The sequence below is a fragment of the Zonotrichia albicollis genome, chromosome 27, assembly GCF_047830755.1.
Source record: "Zonotrichia albicollis isolate bZonAlb1 chromosome 27, bZonAlb1.hap1, whole genome shotgun sequence".
Taxonomy (NCBI): Eukaryota; Metazoa; Chordata; class Aves; order Passeriformes; family Passerellidae; genus Zonotrichia; species Zonotrichia albicollis.
Genome location: NC_133845.1, coordinates 466,684 through 484,682, shown reverse-complemented (window position 1 = coordinate 484,682; position 17,999 = coordinate 466,684).

Sequence of the window (17,999 nt, the reverse complement as noted above, 5' to 3'; positions counted from 1 at the left end):
AGCAATGCTGCCCAGCACAGGCTCCCCTGAGAGCTGCTGTGCCTGGGGACACCCTCAGTGCTCTCGGGGTGTCTCCCTGCCCCGGGCCAGGTCAGTTCCTTATGGACTGATGGGTGCCTCACACCTCCATCTGTTTTCCCTGTCAGCCCGGGCTGAGCTGCACCAGTATCAGCTCTAACCCGTGTGCCTCTGCCTATCTGCCCACAGCCTGCTCTCCTGCAGCAGCTCTTATCCTGTTCTGCAGGATAGCAGCAGCCCTGTAAGTCACAGACCTGGAGAGATGTGGGCAGCGCAGGAATAATGCCTGCAGATGGAACAGGGATGCAGAATGTAGATAGGAGAGGGTAGGGAGGGATGCCACTCAACACTCCCTCGGCTCTGCAATCCAAGGTGAGCAGGGCTTGGGCACTGGGCAGCCTGAGTGGGGTTTGGGGGACACCCTGCACCCCAGAAGGTGGGAAAATGGAGCCCTTTGGATGAGTGAAGGGATTCAGCAGCCCTGGGATGTCTTGTTTGTCTTAGGACACATCTGTGAGCCCAACCCACATCTGCCTCCTGACACACTCCCTGTGGTGGCTGGCAGAGTTGCTCTAGGCTGTTCTATGCCCTGTCCCCAAAGAAAGCCTGGAAATCCTATTTTCCTGCTTTGTGTCCCAGCAGTACCAGCGCTGACCCAAGTCCTCAGGTGCTGGCTCTCAGCATCCTTTGGGGTGAGTGGGATGCCCTCCTCTTCCTCACCAAGCTGCCCCAAAGTGGGAATCCCTCTCTGCAGCGGCACCTGTGCAGTGGGGGGTGCTTGGTGCAGTGTCACACCTGGGCTGCTGAGCCCTAATCCAGGTTAAGCACCTGCAGGAGCAGCCCTATTCCTGCGGGAGCAACCCCATTCCTATGAGATTCCTGCAGGAGCAGCCCCATTCCTGCAGGAGCAACCCCATTCCTATGGGATTCCTGCAGGAGCAGCCTCATTCCCGCAGGAGCAGACCCATTCCTATGGGATTCCTGCAGGAGCAGCCCCATTCCTCCCAGGGTTCCTGCAGAAATCCTGCAGCAGGCAGGTAAGCAGGGCTGGCAGCACCTCACCTGCTGGAGCACACCCAGAGCAGAGCAGGGAGATGTGAGGGCTGCCAGGAGTAAAGGGAATATTTGATCAGACGCCCTCCTGTGTGCTCTGTTCTGGCTCTCAGCCTCCCTCGGGGACGGCACCTCGCTGCCTCCAGCACCGCGGCTGCGACAGGCTGGCAGCAGCTCCTCACAGCCTGCCCGGGAATCTCAATGAGATGGAGAGGGAATCTTCAGCCTGTGACTCTCCATGTTCTTCTCTGCACCCTGCACCTTTGTTCCCTTCTCTGTTCCAGCTCCTCTCTGCTGTTTCCATGCCCATGTCAGCTTTCTGTTCTCTGTACCTGGTCCCTGTGTCTGTTCCAGGATGGGAGATGCTGCCCCATGCTCTGCACTGCTTGCTCAGACCTTGTCCTTCCTCAGACATGCCCCTTGTCCATGCTGTGCTCTGGGCATTCAGGTTTCTTCCACATAACTTGCTCCAAGCCAGGGGCACACAGTGCCCAGAGCATCCTGCAGTGGTGACTGGGACCTGCTGTGGCTCCTTCCCTCACCCAGCAGCCTGCAGCCCTTCCCTGCAGCCCTGAGCATTCCTTCCCCACCGCTCCTGTCCACAATCAGCCCCATTATCCCTGGTAATTGTCCCTTCTCCGGGTAATGCTGCTGAGCAGGGACAGGGAGCGTGGCAGTGTTTTTCTGCGACTAAGAGAAGGTGTGTGCGTGGCCTTGATTGCAAATGAAAAATTAAGGCCCCGTGTCTCGCATTCATTCCTACTTGATTACACACCAGTACATAAACAAATCTTCACCCAGTTGCCTGAGGGGTGTCAATGATCCACCTTTGCTTCGCCCGCCTCTCCTCCAGCAAATCTATAACGCATTTAATCTTTGCCACTCGCTCTCCTCTGTTTTTAAATGCCTAATTTGCTGCCAGGAGCGGCTCCAGTTCTCCCTGTGCTGCCGCCTTCACTGCCTGGTGTTTGCCTGATTGTTGGCTGGAGCACCAGGGGCACCCAGGGCGGGCACAGGGGCAGCAGCCCTGCCCGAGCTGTCCCTGGGCTGGGCCAGGTTGGCAGCGGCTTTAGAGCAAAGCCCAAACCCCGCAGGCCTGCAGGCTGAGGGAGGGGAAATCGAACCTGTGGTGGGCTGGCAAGGCCCAGGTTTGGGTTTAGAGTGAACCCCAAACCCCGCAGGCCTGCAGGCTGAGGGAGGGGAAATCGAACCTGTGGTGGGCTGGCAAGGCCCAGGTTTGGGTTTAGAGTGAACCCCAAACCCCACAGGCCTGCAGGCTGAGGGAGGGGAAATCGAACCTGTGGTGGGCTGGCAAGGCCCAGGTTTGGGAGCTGGGGCATGGGAGAGTTTAGCAGGCAGTTCTCAGTGAGGCACAGGGAAATGGGGAACAGGGCGCAGGGTTTGCTGAGGTTCTTGGGCCCTTTGTGTGTTCAATCCTTGGAGCATCAGCTTCTCCTGCTGAGACTGGCAGGGCCACAAGCAGATCATGCCAAATGTCCCCATCAGCTCTGGAGGAGCTGCCATCCCCTACCTCCAGCTGCTGGACTGGTCACCGTGTCCAGCACTGGGTGCTGCTGGGGCTGGGGACAGGGGCTGGCAGCCCATGGACAGGGTGAGGCAGCTCTGCCTCCGCTCCTCTCCTCAGGGCTGTGTGAGAGCGGCACTCCTGAGGTGAGCCTGCTTGGAGCAAAAACAGTTCAGATTATCAAACTCGCCATAAATCTTGCAGCACATCTTCTTGTGTCTGGGTGTGTGTATATGTGCTGCTTTCTTTTTATTTAATGCTCTATTGAGGTCTGAGGCTTTTCCTTCCACTGGCTTTTATCTAGTCATGACTCCTACAATATTTAATCTCTATCAGAAACTGTAAGCCCTGTATTTATTTTATGGGTCAGTTGTTCATCCTTTTCCCTTGATGTTCTCACTGGCAGTGGAGAGTGTGGAAGGTGGAAAAAGAGAGAAAAGGGGAGGGGGGGAAGAAAGCCCTGCTTGTTTGTGCCCGTCAACATTTGTCCAAATGACAGGCCGACAAATCAGAGCTCTGGAGGCTAATGGCAGGCAGGGAGCAAATGGGAGCATGGAAGGGATGCTGGAAATTTCCATCCCCGGCAGATCACAGCCCTGTCTGGGCAGGCTCTCTGCTCCTCCCTGGCTGTCCCAGGAGGAGATTGGCTCTCACAGGAGCTCCTGCAGCCTCACTGAGGCCAGCCCAGGGTCCTGCACAGCTGGGGCTGCAGGTGGCACCGAGGGCACCCACAGCCCCCTGTGTGACAGCGAGGTGACACACCTGCCAGTCTCATTGTCACTATCTGGAAAGTCTGCTCATAGCTGAGATGAATAAAAGATTAGAGTTACAGGGGAGAGACAACACCAAAGGTTAAGGCGATCCACTGAATTTCCTGTATTTGCTGCAGAGATATAAATGGGAGGAGGTAAGTGCTGCCTGGGCGTCCCAAATCGGCTTTAAAGGTGGATTTAAAGATCCACCTGCAGCCTGCAGCCCTCCCCGGGATGCAGAGGAAGGAGCAGCACTCTCCCATGGAGCCCTGGCTGGTCCAGGGCAGTCTGAGAGAACAAAGCCACCAGAGGCTTGCCATGGGCACTCAGATAAAGATTGATCATGGGGAATTTGGGTGAAACATGAACTGCCTCTGGGAACTGGGGTGCAAACGTGGTGCTCTGCCAGGGCTTTACCTGGGGACAGCGGGGCCCTGCCATGGCCACAGGCAGCTCCAAGGAGAGGAAAGGTGTGTCCCCTGCAACAGGTGGGATTTGGGTGCGCAGAGTGTGGGTGCTGCTCCTCAGGCAGAACAGACAATTCTTGCAGCACTGCTTGAGGTCACCTCTCCGAGGCTGAGGACCTTGTTCATTGTCTTTGTTCCCTTTCCCTCTGCCTGGGATGGTTAAAGCTGAGCTCTCATGTCAGCTGTCATCCTTCAGTGTCTGTGCTTGACCTGTGCAGAGGAATGGGCAGGTGGTACAGAGAATGTCAGGCTAGCAAGCAGCATCTCCTCAATACTGATTTACTGGTCGGCACCAAAGGGGTTGGAGCTGGTGCTGGGAGGGGTGCAGGGGCTTCCTTGGTGCTCCTCACTCCCCACCAGCCCCAGAGCTGTGGGGCACAGGGCCCTGTGCCAGCTGCTGCTTCCCCTGCCTGTGCCCCAGCTGTGGCAGCTCCCTGTTGGCATTTCCAGCTGTGGGGAGCCTGCCCATGGTCTGGGCTGTGCAGGGAGGATGAGCAGACCTTGGAGAGGCCATTGGCATCCTGAGCTCTGCTCTGAGCATCCTCCAAAGCAGGGAGTGGCTGGCCCTGGGCTCCTCATTTCCTTGTAGGAGATGCAGGGTGGCATAGCACGAGCTGGAAGAACACTCCAAGTGTTGTCTGGAGACAACTGGCCCAGATACGGCACAGAGACAACATTTAAAACCTCATTTAAGTGAACACAATGAGAGGGCTCTTGGGTAGAAGGAGAATTAATTAATCTCATTCCTACGTAGATACTTTTAATTAAATGGAAGTGCATGGTCTTAATTTAAAAAAAAAAAAGAAAGACATGGAGAAGAGCTGGTGCCTTTGTGCGAGCCTGCAAGAGGAGGATGGGGAGCAAGATTATTCCTTTTTTGAGTGTTTTCAAGAGGAGTGAGCATCAGATCAGGAGAGGTCTGTATTGTCAGAGTGTGCACTGAACATTTTCTTTCATCTGGGAGGGCGGCAGACGCATTTTCCTTGTCAGCTGCTCCAGAAGGTTCTTGCAAGCTCCTGCAGGCCTGTCCTTGCTGGGTGCCACAGTGATGTGAACAGCATGGAAGCCTGCCCAGAGCAGGGCAGGGTGCTCACAGCTAGGATGGAAACCTGCCTTATCTGTTATCACGTTACCTCAGGCACCCATGAGAGTGCTCAAAGGACTGTATTTTCTAACCTAAAGCTGGTCAGAGCACACTGCAACTTTCCTGAGGATGAGGTGTGATTTCAGTAGAGAAATGGGCTTGTTCTGTATGTGGAGCTGCTGGAATGAATTTGCCCTACCAAAGAGGCACTTGATGTGATGTGGGGCACAAATATTAGGGGACATCGACAATTGTCTGGTTGGTGGAGCACAGATCCAGAGATCTGAGTTTTTCCTGTTGTGCATTGCTGCCTGTTCCCTTCTCCATGTCCTTGCCACCCAATAAAGGGTTCCTGCAGGTGTGAGGGCATTGGCACTGTGGGAGCTCTCAGCAGCCAGGGTCTGTCCTGCCATGGGATACACACACAGGTTTCCAGGCCCGCTCCATGCCATTCCCTGCTCCTTGCCATGGGTACAGCAGCACCCTGAACTGAGCAATGGGGCTGCTGGGCCTGCCTGTGGGTGCCCTGCCAGGGCTGCAAGGCAGTCTGTTGTTGTTGCTCAGTTGGGTGCTGGGGTTTTGTTCCCAGTTTTAGGGACTCACCACAACAGACATTGAGCTTAAGGGATGTTCTTGGCTTTTCCCCAGTAAAAATAGTGTTGCTTTATTATCCTGTCATGTTTTGGTGAAAGGTGGGAACACAGGTCTCTGTGGTCGCCCCTGGAGTGACAGGATGCTAATGAATTGAGAAATGGCTGCGGACAGGGCTGCCCGCATCACATCTTCATTAGCATCCCTCTCTCAGAGACGGCTGTGATTAACACTGTCACCACCGACGGGACAGGAATGGATAACCAGGGCCCCTCTGGCTCAGCAGCTGTGCCCTGAGCTCAGCAGCGGAGCAGGGACCCCCGGAGAGCTCCAGCCGCGGTTTGGGTCCTGCCATGGATCTCTACCAGGGTTTGTTCAGCAGCTGCTGATGCTCTGTCTGCAGCTGGAGTGTCCTTCTTGGCTTGGAGGGTGGGGAAAGCAGAGACTGCTGCCCTGGGAAAAGCTCAGGAGCTGGGAGATGCTCTGTTCATCCCGTGAGGGGTCCCATAAAACATCTGCACTGCCCAGATGTGAGTGGGGCCAGGGGTCCATAAAACATCTGCACGGCCCCAGATGTGAGTGGAGCCAGGGGTCCATAAAACGTCTGCACTGCCCCAGATGTGAGTGGGGCCAGGAGGAGCTGCCTGGGCTGTAGGAAGGTTATTGCCAAGGCACAGATCTGTGGGACAGTTTGTGTCTGGGGCTGGCAGGGGGGAAATGCTGCTTCCCAAGCCAGCCTCATCCCCCTGGCTTCCCAGCAGCCCCACGGCTCAGAACTGACAGCAGCTTGCGAGAGAAGGCAAGCCTGCCATCCCTCACACCTCCTGCCTGTCCCACAGCCACAATGCTGAGCACAGGGACCCGTAACAGGTCTCTCACTTCCACAAGGAGCTTTGTACAGGCTGGCTGAGTCAAACACTCTGAGCTGCTGTGCAGACCAAGTCTGCATGTGGAACCCATTCATGAGGCCAGGGCAGTGGAGTCACTTTTCTTCTGCCGCCACCTGCTCCTTTGAAGTGCCCTGGGTAGGGAAGGAGGCTGTAGCTGTGTAAAACTGAGAAACTCATAGAGGTCAAAAGAATAAATTATAGTAATTTTTAGGGTTTTGTGGGTTGTTTATCTCCCCTGTTTTCAAGTCAATCTAATCAAATGCGGATTTGCCACAATCACAGCTCATGCTAACCTTCACCTGGAGGGTATTAATATGCATGACGCTTGTTAAGTGTTTGCTTAATTTTTATTTATGGAAACTAGACTCTGTGAAGTGTAGCTGAGCTGGCTGGAGAGCACGTGTGCAGGGCGTGCTGGGTGGGAAGGCAGCAGGGAGCTGGGGGTGCTGGAGGAGGTGGTCCTGCAGCCCCTTGTGGGCAGCAGGTCAGGGCTGATCTCTCACTGGACTCAGGAGCTGGCAGGGGGAGCCCACTCATCGCCAGAAATGCTTGACCCCAGCCTGGCTGCCTGTTTAATGCTCTGAACCTTGTGTGCCATTTTTCTCATCTCTTGGAGATGTGCTCACAGGTCACTTAACAGCAATAGTGTTGTGTCCTGGAAGAGAGACGGGGAAAAGGAGTCTCGGTGGTGGGGGATTTTCCTGCAAATAGCTCTTATTTTTAGCCTGGCTTTTGGGAAGTCAAAAGGGAAGGAAAGGACAGGGTGTATTTTTAGCGTGTATTCTTGCCAAAGCCGCTCTGAGGTCTGCAGGCTGAAGGACACGTTTCTCCAGGGCCCAGTTCCTCAGTGCCCTGCCGTGCCGGGGTGCAGTGAGCATCACACCCGTGCTGGTGGCAAACACAGCCCCTGTGGCCGTGTCGTGGGGAGTCCGTGGGGACAGCACAGGCTGGGGTGTGACCAGAGGCCATGGCTGTGCTTGCAGGGCATGGAGAGGCTCCTCCAAAGGACAAAAAGGATGATCAGGGCTCAGTTCCATCACAGCGTCCCAGCCTTGGGCTCAAGAGAGGAGTTTGGGCTCAGGGTGGCCACAGACCACGTGGGGATCTGGGAAGATGTTGAATAATCAGTGAACTGAACGGGGACTGAGCCTGCAAGGAACCAAGTGATTGAAAATGGATGAAAGGTTCTGCTGCCCCCTCCTTTAAATCAGAGATCTTCCCAAAGCCTGCCCCGGTGCATGGCAGCCAGCCCTTGGCACGTGGAGGGATTGATCCAGGCTGTAATGGGCTCCCTCTCTGCCCTGCCTCTGCAGCGACTCTATAAATAATCATTTACCATTGCCCTCTGATCCACAGGCTTTATTGAAATCTGCAGCACTGGATGTTTTTACAGCGACCTGGGTGTGTTCCCGCAGTCAATCCTAATCTCAGCATTGATTACAGCATCAATATTGCCGGGGCTGCTGTTGTGGTGCCTCAGAGCGGGCGGAGGGCGGCGGCCGTGCCCGAGCATCCCGGCCCTCGGTGCCCACAGCGGCGGCTGATGGCAGCCCCAGCTCCCCGAACGGGAGCCAGCCGTCTCCTGGAAACCCTTAACGCATCCCTAATGTGCGTATTTATGTGTCTGAATTAAAAAAGAACGGGAAAAAAAGCCTTAACCTTGGGGAGGGGGGAGCTCGGGGATGGCAGAAAGGTTGCAGTGATTAAAGAAAGCTCGGAGCATTCGAGCAATATTAAATCTGACGGGCATAATGACGACTGAGATCTGATAGAACAGAGAGAAGGCTGCAAAGAAAGGGCTGGTATTTTTCCCTGATGTAACATAATGGTCACATTTTTCTTTCACAATGGTTTTTCTGAGATAAAGAACAAATTATACTGATTTGATTGCTACTTAGAAATACTTAAAATTGAAAAAGACAGCAGGTGGGCATGGTTAGGAAGGAGGGTTATTTTAGCATAACAGATGCATGCATAAAGCATTGCAGAGCCAATTTTTTAATCATGAGACCCCCCCCAAAAAGGCCTTTGGAATGTTTCTGTGCTGAGTGGGGAGGTGAGGAGGAGTGTGGGGGCACTGGGGGATGGAGGAGAGCGTTCCTCTGCTGCTGCCCCTCACACCCCAGCCCTTGCACCAGCTGGGGCATGTCCTGGTGGGAAATAAATCAGACAAGGGGCATTTTCTTATGGAGAAGGGGACGATTCCTCAGGGCAGGGGGCTGCTGGTGCCTGGGATGGCTGCATCAGGAGATGGCACAGCCCCGGCTGCCAGGCTGGAGGGACAAAGCCTCCTCAAGCACAGCTCTGGCAGGGTCTGCTCTTCAACAAACACACGTGGGCATTTTTAATTATTCCCACAATTAAAAATGACTTGTTTACTCAGATTTATGCAGCGCTAATAAATATGCCTTGGAAATTACTTAAGTAACTAGGGTTTGCTAATAAAAACACCATATATAAAGCAAGTGCGTTGCTTGGTTAATCAATTAATTCTCATTTAATTACTGGGAATTGCTACCGGTGACTGGCCATGGCTCCTGCTTGCTCGCAGAACGGACGTGTTTGTCTGCAGCTGCAGATCAATGGTGTCAGGGAGGGCAGGGCTGCTCTGCAGGGCTGTCCCTGCTGCAGGGCAGTGCCAGGAGGGCTCCCATTCCCAGAGGAGCCCGTGGTGGCTCTGAGGTGCCAGCCAGGGGTCAGGGTGGGCAGCAGGGCTGGGCCTGTGGGGCTGGGGGCACCATGCACTGCCAATGCAGCCAGGGAGAGTTTCCTTCATTCTGTCAGAACAAATCATCTGTTCCTTTATGGCCCTTAATATCAAATTTAAAAGCGGTTCAGGCCTGGGTGACCATTTACAGCAGTTTCCAAACCAAACTCCATCCTTCATTTTCTCGTTTCCATGAGCAGGGTAAGACAACAAGCTACGACAGAAGCAAACCTGTTAATTCCAAAATTCTGTTTCCATGACACCAAGAAAGTTTCACTTGGTGATAAAGTGTATTTTATGTTTGCTTTCTAATGGTATTTTAAAAACATCTTGGACTTTCCTGGGATTCTCCTGAGCTCCCTGCCCGTGATCATCACTGCAATGGGGAGGAATAGCCCCCCTTGCTGCAGAGGAGAAGCTATGCAGGTTCTGTACTGACCTCAGGACTAATTTTCAGACAAAAAAGACTATTTGATTATCTAACCTGACCTCTTGTTAAATATTAAACACGTAATTCAATCAGACCAGCTGCTTTTGAGCTTCTGTTTGGCTAAGGGAGGAGAGTGGTTTATAAAGGAGACCCTGCACCCTGGAATGCCTGGGCTGTGCTGCAAGGCTCAGCAGCTCTCCAGCCCCGCTCAGGGCTTTGCCTTCCAGGCTTTGTTGCACCAGCCAGAGTGGGAACAAGCTGGGAAAAGTGGGCAGAACAAGCAGATATCATCCTGGCTGGGAGGAGAGAGGGCACAGAGCTGCTGGCACAGGGCAGTGCTCCTGGCATGAGCAGCACCAGCCAGACCTCATGAGAGTGTCTCTCTCCTCTTTCCTTTTCCCTTTTCTCCTTCCCCTAATCCTGCCTGTCCTGGAGCATCCACTGGGGCCTCCTGTGAAAGCAGGGATTTGTCTGGCTTTTGTGTTTAAGCCCAAATCTGTCAAGCCCTGTTGAATTTGATGGTCCCTGAAAGGTCTGGTGTTAAACAAACAGGTGGTGACCAGAGGCTTGGATGGGAGTCAGGTGGAAGCCTAATCCTAGAGTGATGTTTTTCCGTGTAAGCCAGGGGTGTGTGGGAGGAGGAGAGCAGGGAGCAGCGCTGTGCTGCTGCCTGCCCTGCTGGTGTGGGTGTCTGGCAGCCCTGTGCAGCCCCTGATGGGCCTGTGCTGCTGCATTTCCATCCCTCCTGCAATGGAGGGGTCCCCAGCTGGACCAGAGCAATGCTGATGTGCACTTTGCCCACACTCTGAATGCCCAGCTCCTCAAATTGCATCCCCCCAGAGAGATGCAGGAAGGCACCGGTGTCCCATGCACCTCATCCCCTCCTGGCAGTGAGGGGGCACTGGGACACAGGCAGGGGAGTGCCTCTCTCACTGGAGTGGTGCTTAATCCTTCTTGTTCCTCCCCTTCCTTCCTGCTGCAGCACACCGGGCAAGGATGGTGCTTTTCATTAAGTGAATATTACCGGTCATGTAATTGAAATTCAGCTTTAAGGTTGAAACTCCAAAGCAATGAGCCTTGAAGGAAAATGCAAAGCTCACCTTCGCTCCCACCTTGTTCCTGCCTCCCCGAGCAGGAGCAGCCACGTGTCCCAGGAACAGCCCTGACTTTGCCTGCAGTGCTCCTGTGCCAGAGCCGGTTGGTGCTTTTATTTTAATCTCTTTTTGCCCTTTTTCATCACACACTGGAAGTTCCCCTGGAAGTTCATAGGGTTAGTTTGAAATAGTGGCACTTTCTTTTCCTTTTCCTCCCCAAAATAGCAATAATTACCAGGATGCAGCTGCCCCTGTCAGTGTCACTGTGGGCACAGCCAGACAGTGCCAGGGCCTGCATTTTCTGGCACAGCCAGGGAATGGCAATGCCTGGAGCCTCGCCTTGCTCCCCAGCTGCTGCTGCAATTCCCAGAGACGAGCAGAAATGAAGATGTATCTGTTCCCATCCGCAGATAAACCAGGCGCTTTTGGTAAATTAAAGTAATTCATTGTGCATCTCCAGACAAATATGTGTGTGCGCCTTGTTATTAATTCAGGCTCTGTTTTTCATTGGCTTTTTTCTGCAGCTAATTACCTGTCAGAGAGGGTTCTCTGCTGGTCCCTGTGCCGAGGGGCTGCTTGGGGAGGGAGCCACAGGGAGGTGCAGGGTGTGCAGGGTGATGGGGGCAGGAAGGGCCAGGCTGAGCTGGAATACTGGAAATTCCCCATCTGTGTTTCCACAGGGCTTCTTTTGAGGGACTGGAGGTGGAAAAGATGAGGAAAGAGTGTCCTGACCACCCCAGTGCTTGCCAGGAAGGTGGAGGAGGTTTGGATTTGTGGTAAGAAGCTGCTGACCAGCTGAGCTTCTTTTTCGTTTTCTTTTTTTTTCCCCAAACCTGTTGAGGTCCAGGTTTCTGCTGGAAAAGCCACCTGCTCAGCTGAATCCTGGCTCCATCAGGAGGCTCTGCTGTGTTTTCTCTGCCCTGTGTGTGCTGCTTTACGTGGGGCTGACAAAGGATGAGTGTGAGTAGCTGTTGTGAGGCACAAGTGGGTACGTGAGACGTTATTATAAGCACATTAGCAGGATGAATTATTTATACATTTATAAGAAATTATCGATCCGCTGGGTCCTAATCATGCAGTTACTCATCAAATGATCTATTTTTCACACATTAACCCTTTGCAACCCACCACAAAAGGATCTTGTGCACAAACTCTGACAAGTGGAAGTGAATGTTTTGCCTGGGTTTTGCCTTGGGCCTTTGGGATAGCCACAGTGAGAATTTGTGAATCCTGCAGGCACGCAGATGCCGGCAGGTGAGCAGTCAGCATCCAGGGGGTGAGAAATCCTCATGAGACAGGAATGTGCCAGGCCTGAGTGATGCTGGGTCAGTGGGGTGGTTCCTTTGGCTGTGGGACGGGGCAGCCCCCAACACGGCAAAGGCCCAGCGCCTGAAGCCCCTATTGCCCTGCCCCTCCTGCCCCTCCTGCCCTGCCCCTCCTACCCCTCCTGCCCTGCCCAGCCCCTCCTGCCCCTCCTGCCCCTCCTGCCCTGCCCTCCACGACCACTCTCACGTGGCTCCATGCCAACGCTCACTCCGAGTCTGCTGATGGAAACAGCTCTGGAGCCAGCCTCCAGAGACCCCATGAGGCTTGTGTTGCTTTCAGCAGAATAATGCAATTCCTTATATTTTATTAACCATAGTAACACCGGTCTCCAGCCGTTGCTGTATCCCCATCCACATTTTTTTTTCCAGCTTTCCAATTATTTCAGCTCCCTGCACCTTGGTGACAGAAAATGCATTGCAGTGCACTTTGTCTGGGGCACAGTGAGCCTGGCAGGGCCTGGCCCAGGGGCGTGGAGGGCGGTGGGTGCTCCCCATGCCCACTGTGAACCCCAGCAGCCCTCCCCATGGTCCCCTCACACCCCAGCTGTGCCTCCCAGTCCCTGCACGTCCCTCACACCCACCTCAGGCCGCGTTAGAAATTGCAGAAACTGTTGGGGAGATTTATTCTCCATAAAAAATGTGTGACTGTTATGCCAAGTTGTTGCATTTTTCTGTCTTTGCTTTAATGGGTGCTAAAACTGATTGACTCTCTGGCTTTAGACAACTCCACGGCGCATTCATTGGGGCAGGATTGATTTTTTTTTTGGCCCCCCACTTTTTTAGCAGAGCAGCCACCTGACGACTTCAAGTTACGAACTTTGCGCTAAATTATGAACCTTTTAGTTTTGCATTACGAGGAGTATCTGAAACCTGATTTGCTACATCAAACCACATTAGTTGTGTTATGTTATTTTCTAAAAACACATTTCGGAGAAATAACTCCAATCTGTGTTGCATTTTATAGACCAAAATAATTGAATGGCGGCTGTTTGTAATTTTAGCAATCTCTTAACCTTAATCATATTTAATGGCTTTTCTCTTCAGGCTAACAGGAGGAAAAAAACATATTTCAGCTCCATCATGGAGCAGCACTACAGTAATGCACTCCCGGCTCCGGCAGGCACTGTAAATTCCTGCTTTCTGAATTGTTGGTTCAGGACAATCATTCAGCAGGGAATTACTTTCTCCTCTATGAAATAAATGAGATGTTAAACTAGTTTTCTGCTTCCTGCAGTAGGAGCAGGGCAGCTTGCAGACCCGGGGAGGGCAAAAACCAGCACCCAACCCAGCTGGTCAGGGGATCAGGGCAGGGGCATCAGTGGGCATGGCCAGGCAGAGGAAAGGATATGGGGACATCCTTGGCAGGAGCATCGCTGGGCTGGGATGGGGATGCTGAACCAGGATGAGGATGCTGGGCTGGGATGCTGATTTGGGATGGGGATGCTGGGCCAGGATGGGGATGCTGGGCTGGGATGCTGAGCCCAGTGCTCCCCCTGCACCCACCCGCTGGCTCTGGCATTGCTGGTGGCTCTGGGAGCAGCAATGCTGCCAGGAAATGCCCTCCTGTCCCATTCTAAATGGGGATGGCCATTCTCAGTCCTCCCAAGGGTTTGATTTTGGGGTTATTTGTATGGTTTTTACACAGGCGGCTGAGGCAGAAACACTTCCGTGGCGTTGCTGATTAAAACTCCAGTTGCTTTGGTGATTGCAATAGGTTTCAGGGCACAGGGCTGGAACTCTGAGCAGGTGTGGCTGCAGAGGCACTGTCTGGTCCCTGCTGGGTTGGGCTGGATCCCTGCCCCATCCCTGCTCCTGCTCCATCCCCTCCTCTGCCCAGGGCTGTGGTGCCACTGGCAGGAATAAACAGCACCAGGCACAGGGAAGGAGGTTAATTCCTGCCCACAGGAGCTCTGCTCCTTCGGAACTCCCTCCCATTGTACCCATGAAAATAGGTTGGTGTAATTAGGGCTACCGGCCGGGCAGCAAAGGAGAGGCACGATGGTGATTAACTCGGAGAGGTCACCTTCTCTCACCCTGCCAGGAAAGGAAAAATCCCTCTTTTTCTGCCCCCCCCCAGACATGCTGGAACCATCTGAGTGACAGGGTATTGTCCATAACAATACTCAGAGTTTTGTATGAGATGGAAACCTTCAAAGACTGAAAGAAATTCCCCCAAATCTCTGGCTTCTGTCAGGTGGAATATCGATGCTGTTTTAACAGGATCCTTTTTATGCCATTTCTACAGATGGGTTTTTTACAAAATAGTGTAAAATGTATTTAAAAGGCAGATTCCTCCCTTGTGCCCTCCCTGGTTCTGGGTCCCACCGGAGCAAGCTTCTAAAAAGGTCCTTGATATATTTTGCAGTGATGGCTCCTGCAATCAGGAGAAGTCAGCGGACAGATGTGTCCTCCTAAGCCCTGGCAGATGCCTGCAGACCAAGGCTGAACTGGGATCTGGGAGGGATGGAGAGCTCCCAAGCCAGGTGCCTCAGCTGTGGGACATTCTCCTCTCCTGAAGGCTCTGAGCCCATCATGCATGGGAGTTCAGCCAGTGACTGATACAAGGGATAGTGAGACTGAGGGGGATAAACCCCAAAAGTTCCATTTTCCCCTAAAAGGCTGACACTTCTGAATCTGGCTGATGTGTTTGAAAATCTTCAGCGAGGTCGAGCACAAAGTTCCTCACTCAAGGATCCTGCACCCCTTCGTGCTTGGCAGCCTCTAAGGCTGGGGGGAAATGAGAATTGCCTTTTCATTCTCCTTGGTGGCATCAGGAAACATTAAAATTGAGTTTGGTTGGTCCTATGGGAGCTCCATCCATCAGCAGCGTGGTGTGAGAGCACAATGGAGAGTTTCTCCCAATGCGGGCAAAAGGCATTATTAAAGAAACTAATCACTGAAAAAAATAGTACAAATAACCTGCTTGTCTGGTGAGCCTGATGGCTTTGTTTTTGTGTTCTCCTGCATAAGGAGCACAGCCTGGGCTGCCTGGATCTGCCTCTCGGAGGTGGTGATGGTTTTACATTCTCTGCTCACCACTCCTCATGGAGCCCATCAATCTGGGTGTGGGTGACTGAGCCAGGCCCCAGCTCCCTGTCAGGCTGGGGTGTTAATTAAACACTCATTTAGGAAGATGCAGAGCTGCAATCCCTCAGCCCCTAACGTGCTGCCAAGGGTGCTGGGCTCCATCGCTCTCTGCCCAGGGTGTACCGAGCCTTTGGCACCATTTCCCACAGGACTGTCCTGGGGAAATTGGCTGTTCATGGCTTGGATGGGTTCTGTTGGCTGAGCAGAAACCTGGCTGGGTGGCTGGGCCCCAAGGGGAGTGGGGCTATACCCAAAATCACCCCACTTCCCTTTAAAAACCAGAGATACAGCCCTGAAGGAAACACAGCCTGTGTTTTCCTCCGCTGAATTAAATGATGTCTGAAATGTGTTGTGACCTTGACCCTTGGGCTGCATTTAACCTTAAACAGCACAAAAATTTGGCTTTTTTTTTCAATCTACATATCAGTCTTTCTTCTCCTCAGAAGACAAAATATTAACTCTGTGTGCTTTGAGCTGTTGTGATTCAATTGGCCCTCTCCCTGAACTGCAAGCTGGAGCTAATGCACAGGGATGGAAGGCAGGCACGACTTCCAAACTGTTTTCTTTTAAGCAGCCCATTACACATTAACCTGCAAAGCTGTGTTTTAAGGGAGCCTTGTTCATCACCTCAGAAAAGTCGAATTAACATAATATCTGGAAAAGAACAATGGGGATAGAAACTGTTAGTCATTGTTGATGGAACAGGTAAGTTTCATGGCATGATCTGCTGAATATTCATACCATATTGTTTTTGACATTTAAGAACTCAATTATCAGCTGACTAATCAGTCTTTTACAGGACATTATTTTTGTGATGGAAAACGCAGCGCTGCTAAGCCTCGGGGGAAACACTGCTCAGAGAGATCTTGGATCTTGTTTTATTCTGAGGGCAGGGTTTTTCTTTATTAAATGGATTAATTTAGCCCTTCCACCAGCCAGTGGCTTGGAGCCCTGTGGCAGGGCGGGCAGATTTTACCCAGCTCTGTGTGACACTGGGACTGGAGCCATCCTTCCCAACAAGCTTGGGGCATCGGGGAGGGGCAGGGAGCAGCCCCTGGGCTGGTCAGGAGCTCCAGCACAGCAGGGCTCCCCTGTCCTGGAGAACCTCAAAATGTGATGTCTGTCTCTGAAAGCAAGAAAGGGCTGGGAACAGTCTAAGCCTTAAAAAAGATACCCAAATCTTGTCCTTTCCCTTCCTTTCTCTCTTTTTTTTTTTTTTTTTCTTTTTTGGAAGGCATTTTGGAAATCTAGTGATAGTCTTTGTGTAATTTACCTCTTGCATTGAACAGCTCAGGGACCAGCTTTCCACTTGATAGATTATTTTGACATATTTACTCATAGCTGTGTCTGTCTCAGCAGCATCCCCATAAAAACCTCAAACTTTAAATTAATACGTGGGGACTGGGATTTTTCTTGCCTGCAGTTGAACAGTCTCTTAACACACTCTCCTCTCTCTGGCTTTTAGTTATATTTAGGTCTAAAAGCGTGATGACAAGGAAGCACTGAGTGCATTTGTTTTGGAGCAAAAACGGAGCTGTTTTTGCGCAGGGTTTGGTGTTGGGGATCTGCCTTTGGCCACCCTGACCAGCACACCCTGACCAGCACACCCTGACCAGCACTGCTCCTCTGCCAACCTGGGACCAGGCAATTCCCCCCGGGTTTGGTGTTGGGGATCTGCCTTTGGCCACCCTGACCAGTGCACGGTGTCAGCAGTGCTGCTCCTCTGCCAGCGTGGGGCTCAGAGCGGGGCAGGGGGCGATTCCCCCCAGGTTTGGTGTAATCTGTGGGTGCAAGGCAGCCCATTATTCCACCTTGTGGAACGTGGCAGTTATTAATAACGCCATTAAGGGCCGCGCGCTCGCCCTGCTCGGGCGGGCGGCGCTGGAGTGATTGCTGGAGCAGGAGGGCTCCCCCAGCCTCCCCGGCTAACAAGATGTTGTGCTGCTGAACATTGTTTTTCTGTTTTGGTAACGAGCAGCGCTCGGGGTGCTGTGGGTCAGATCAATAGCAGCTCTGGCCCCTCCATCACCCCTGCGGAGAGCGGGGAAGGACAGCGCTGAAGGATTTCTTACCAGGTTTTAAAACAAGCGCTTTCCCCTGCACTCATGTTTATCACACGCTTCAGAGGGGGTTTCAATTTTTTTTTTTTTAATTTTATTTTATTTTATTTTATTTTGCAGAGAAGCTTTGCTCCCCTGGCACCCAGCCTGGGCAGGGCTGTCCTGGGGGTGCCCCTGGGTGCTGGGGTGCCCCTGGCATGCAGCTCTGCCCTGGGGCTCTGGGCATGGAGCTGCTGTGCTCTGCTGGACCCACACTGCCTGTGGCACCAGATCAGGCTGTTTGGGCTGCTTTGGATGGGCTTGCAGAGGGTTGCAGGTTGCTCAGAGCTCTGGAACTCGCAGATGCCCATGGTCGGGTTGTGGGGGCTGCTCACCCACACAGGAGCTGCTGCTGGACATGGGCAGAGGTGACACATCAATGCAGAGCTCAGAGAAAGAGCCAGAAGCAGCTGGGAAGCCTGGGCAGCTCCTCCACAAGTCCTGCAGGCCTGCCCCTCTGTGCAGTGGGGCACAGCTGGCACAATTAGTGGCATCCAAGGCTGGTGGCTGCTGGGCTGGGATGTGGGGCACAGCAGCCTCTCATTAGGAGCCTGGCAGGACTTGGTGTTCACTGCTTTTCTTTCAAAGGAAGGAAAAACAGAGCATTGCATCTTGGGGGTTTTGTTTGGGAGGAGAATACGAAGAATTGTAATTCTTTTTAAAGCCGGTGTTATATCTGCATCCACGTAGACGTGCACCCGCTCCTTTATCTCACATGGGGATAATGATGCCTGGTTCCACACAGCCTGAATAATTCATCAGCATTCATAAACACTCAGTGCCCGGCCTGTGACGGCCTCCAACAGTCCCAGGGAAATGTTAGGAATAATCCCATATCCTGGGTCATGGGTGGGTTTAGGGTTCAGTTCAAAGGCTG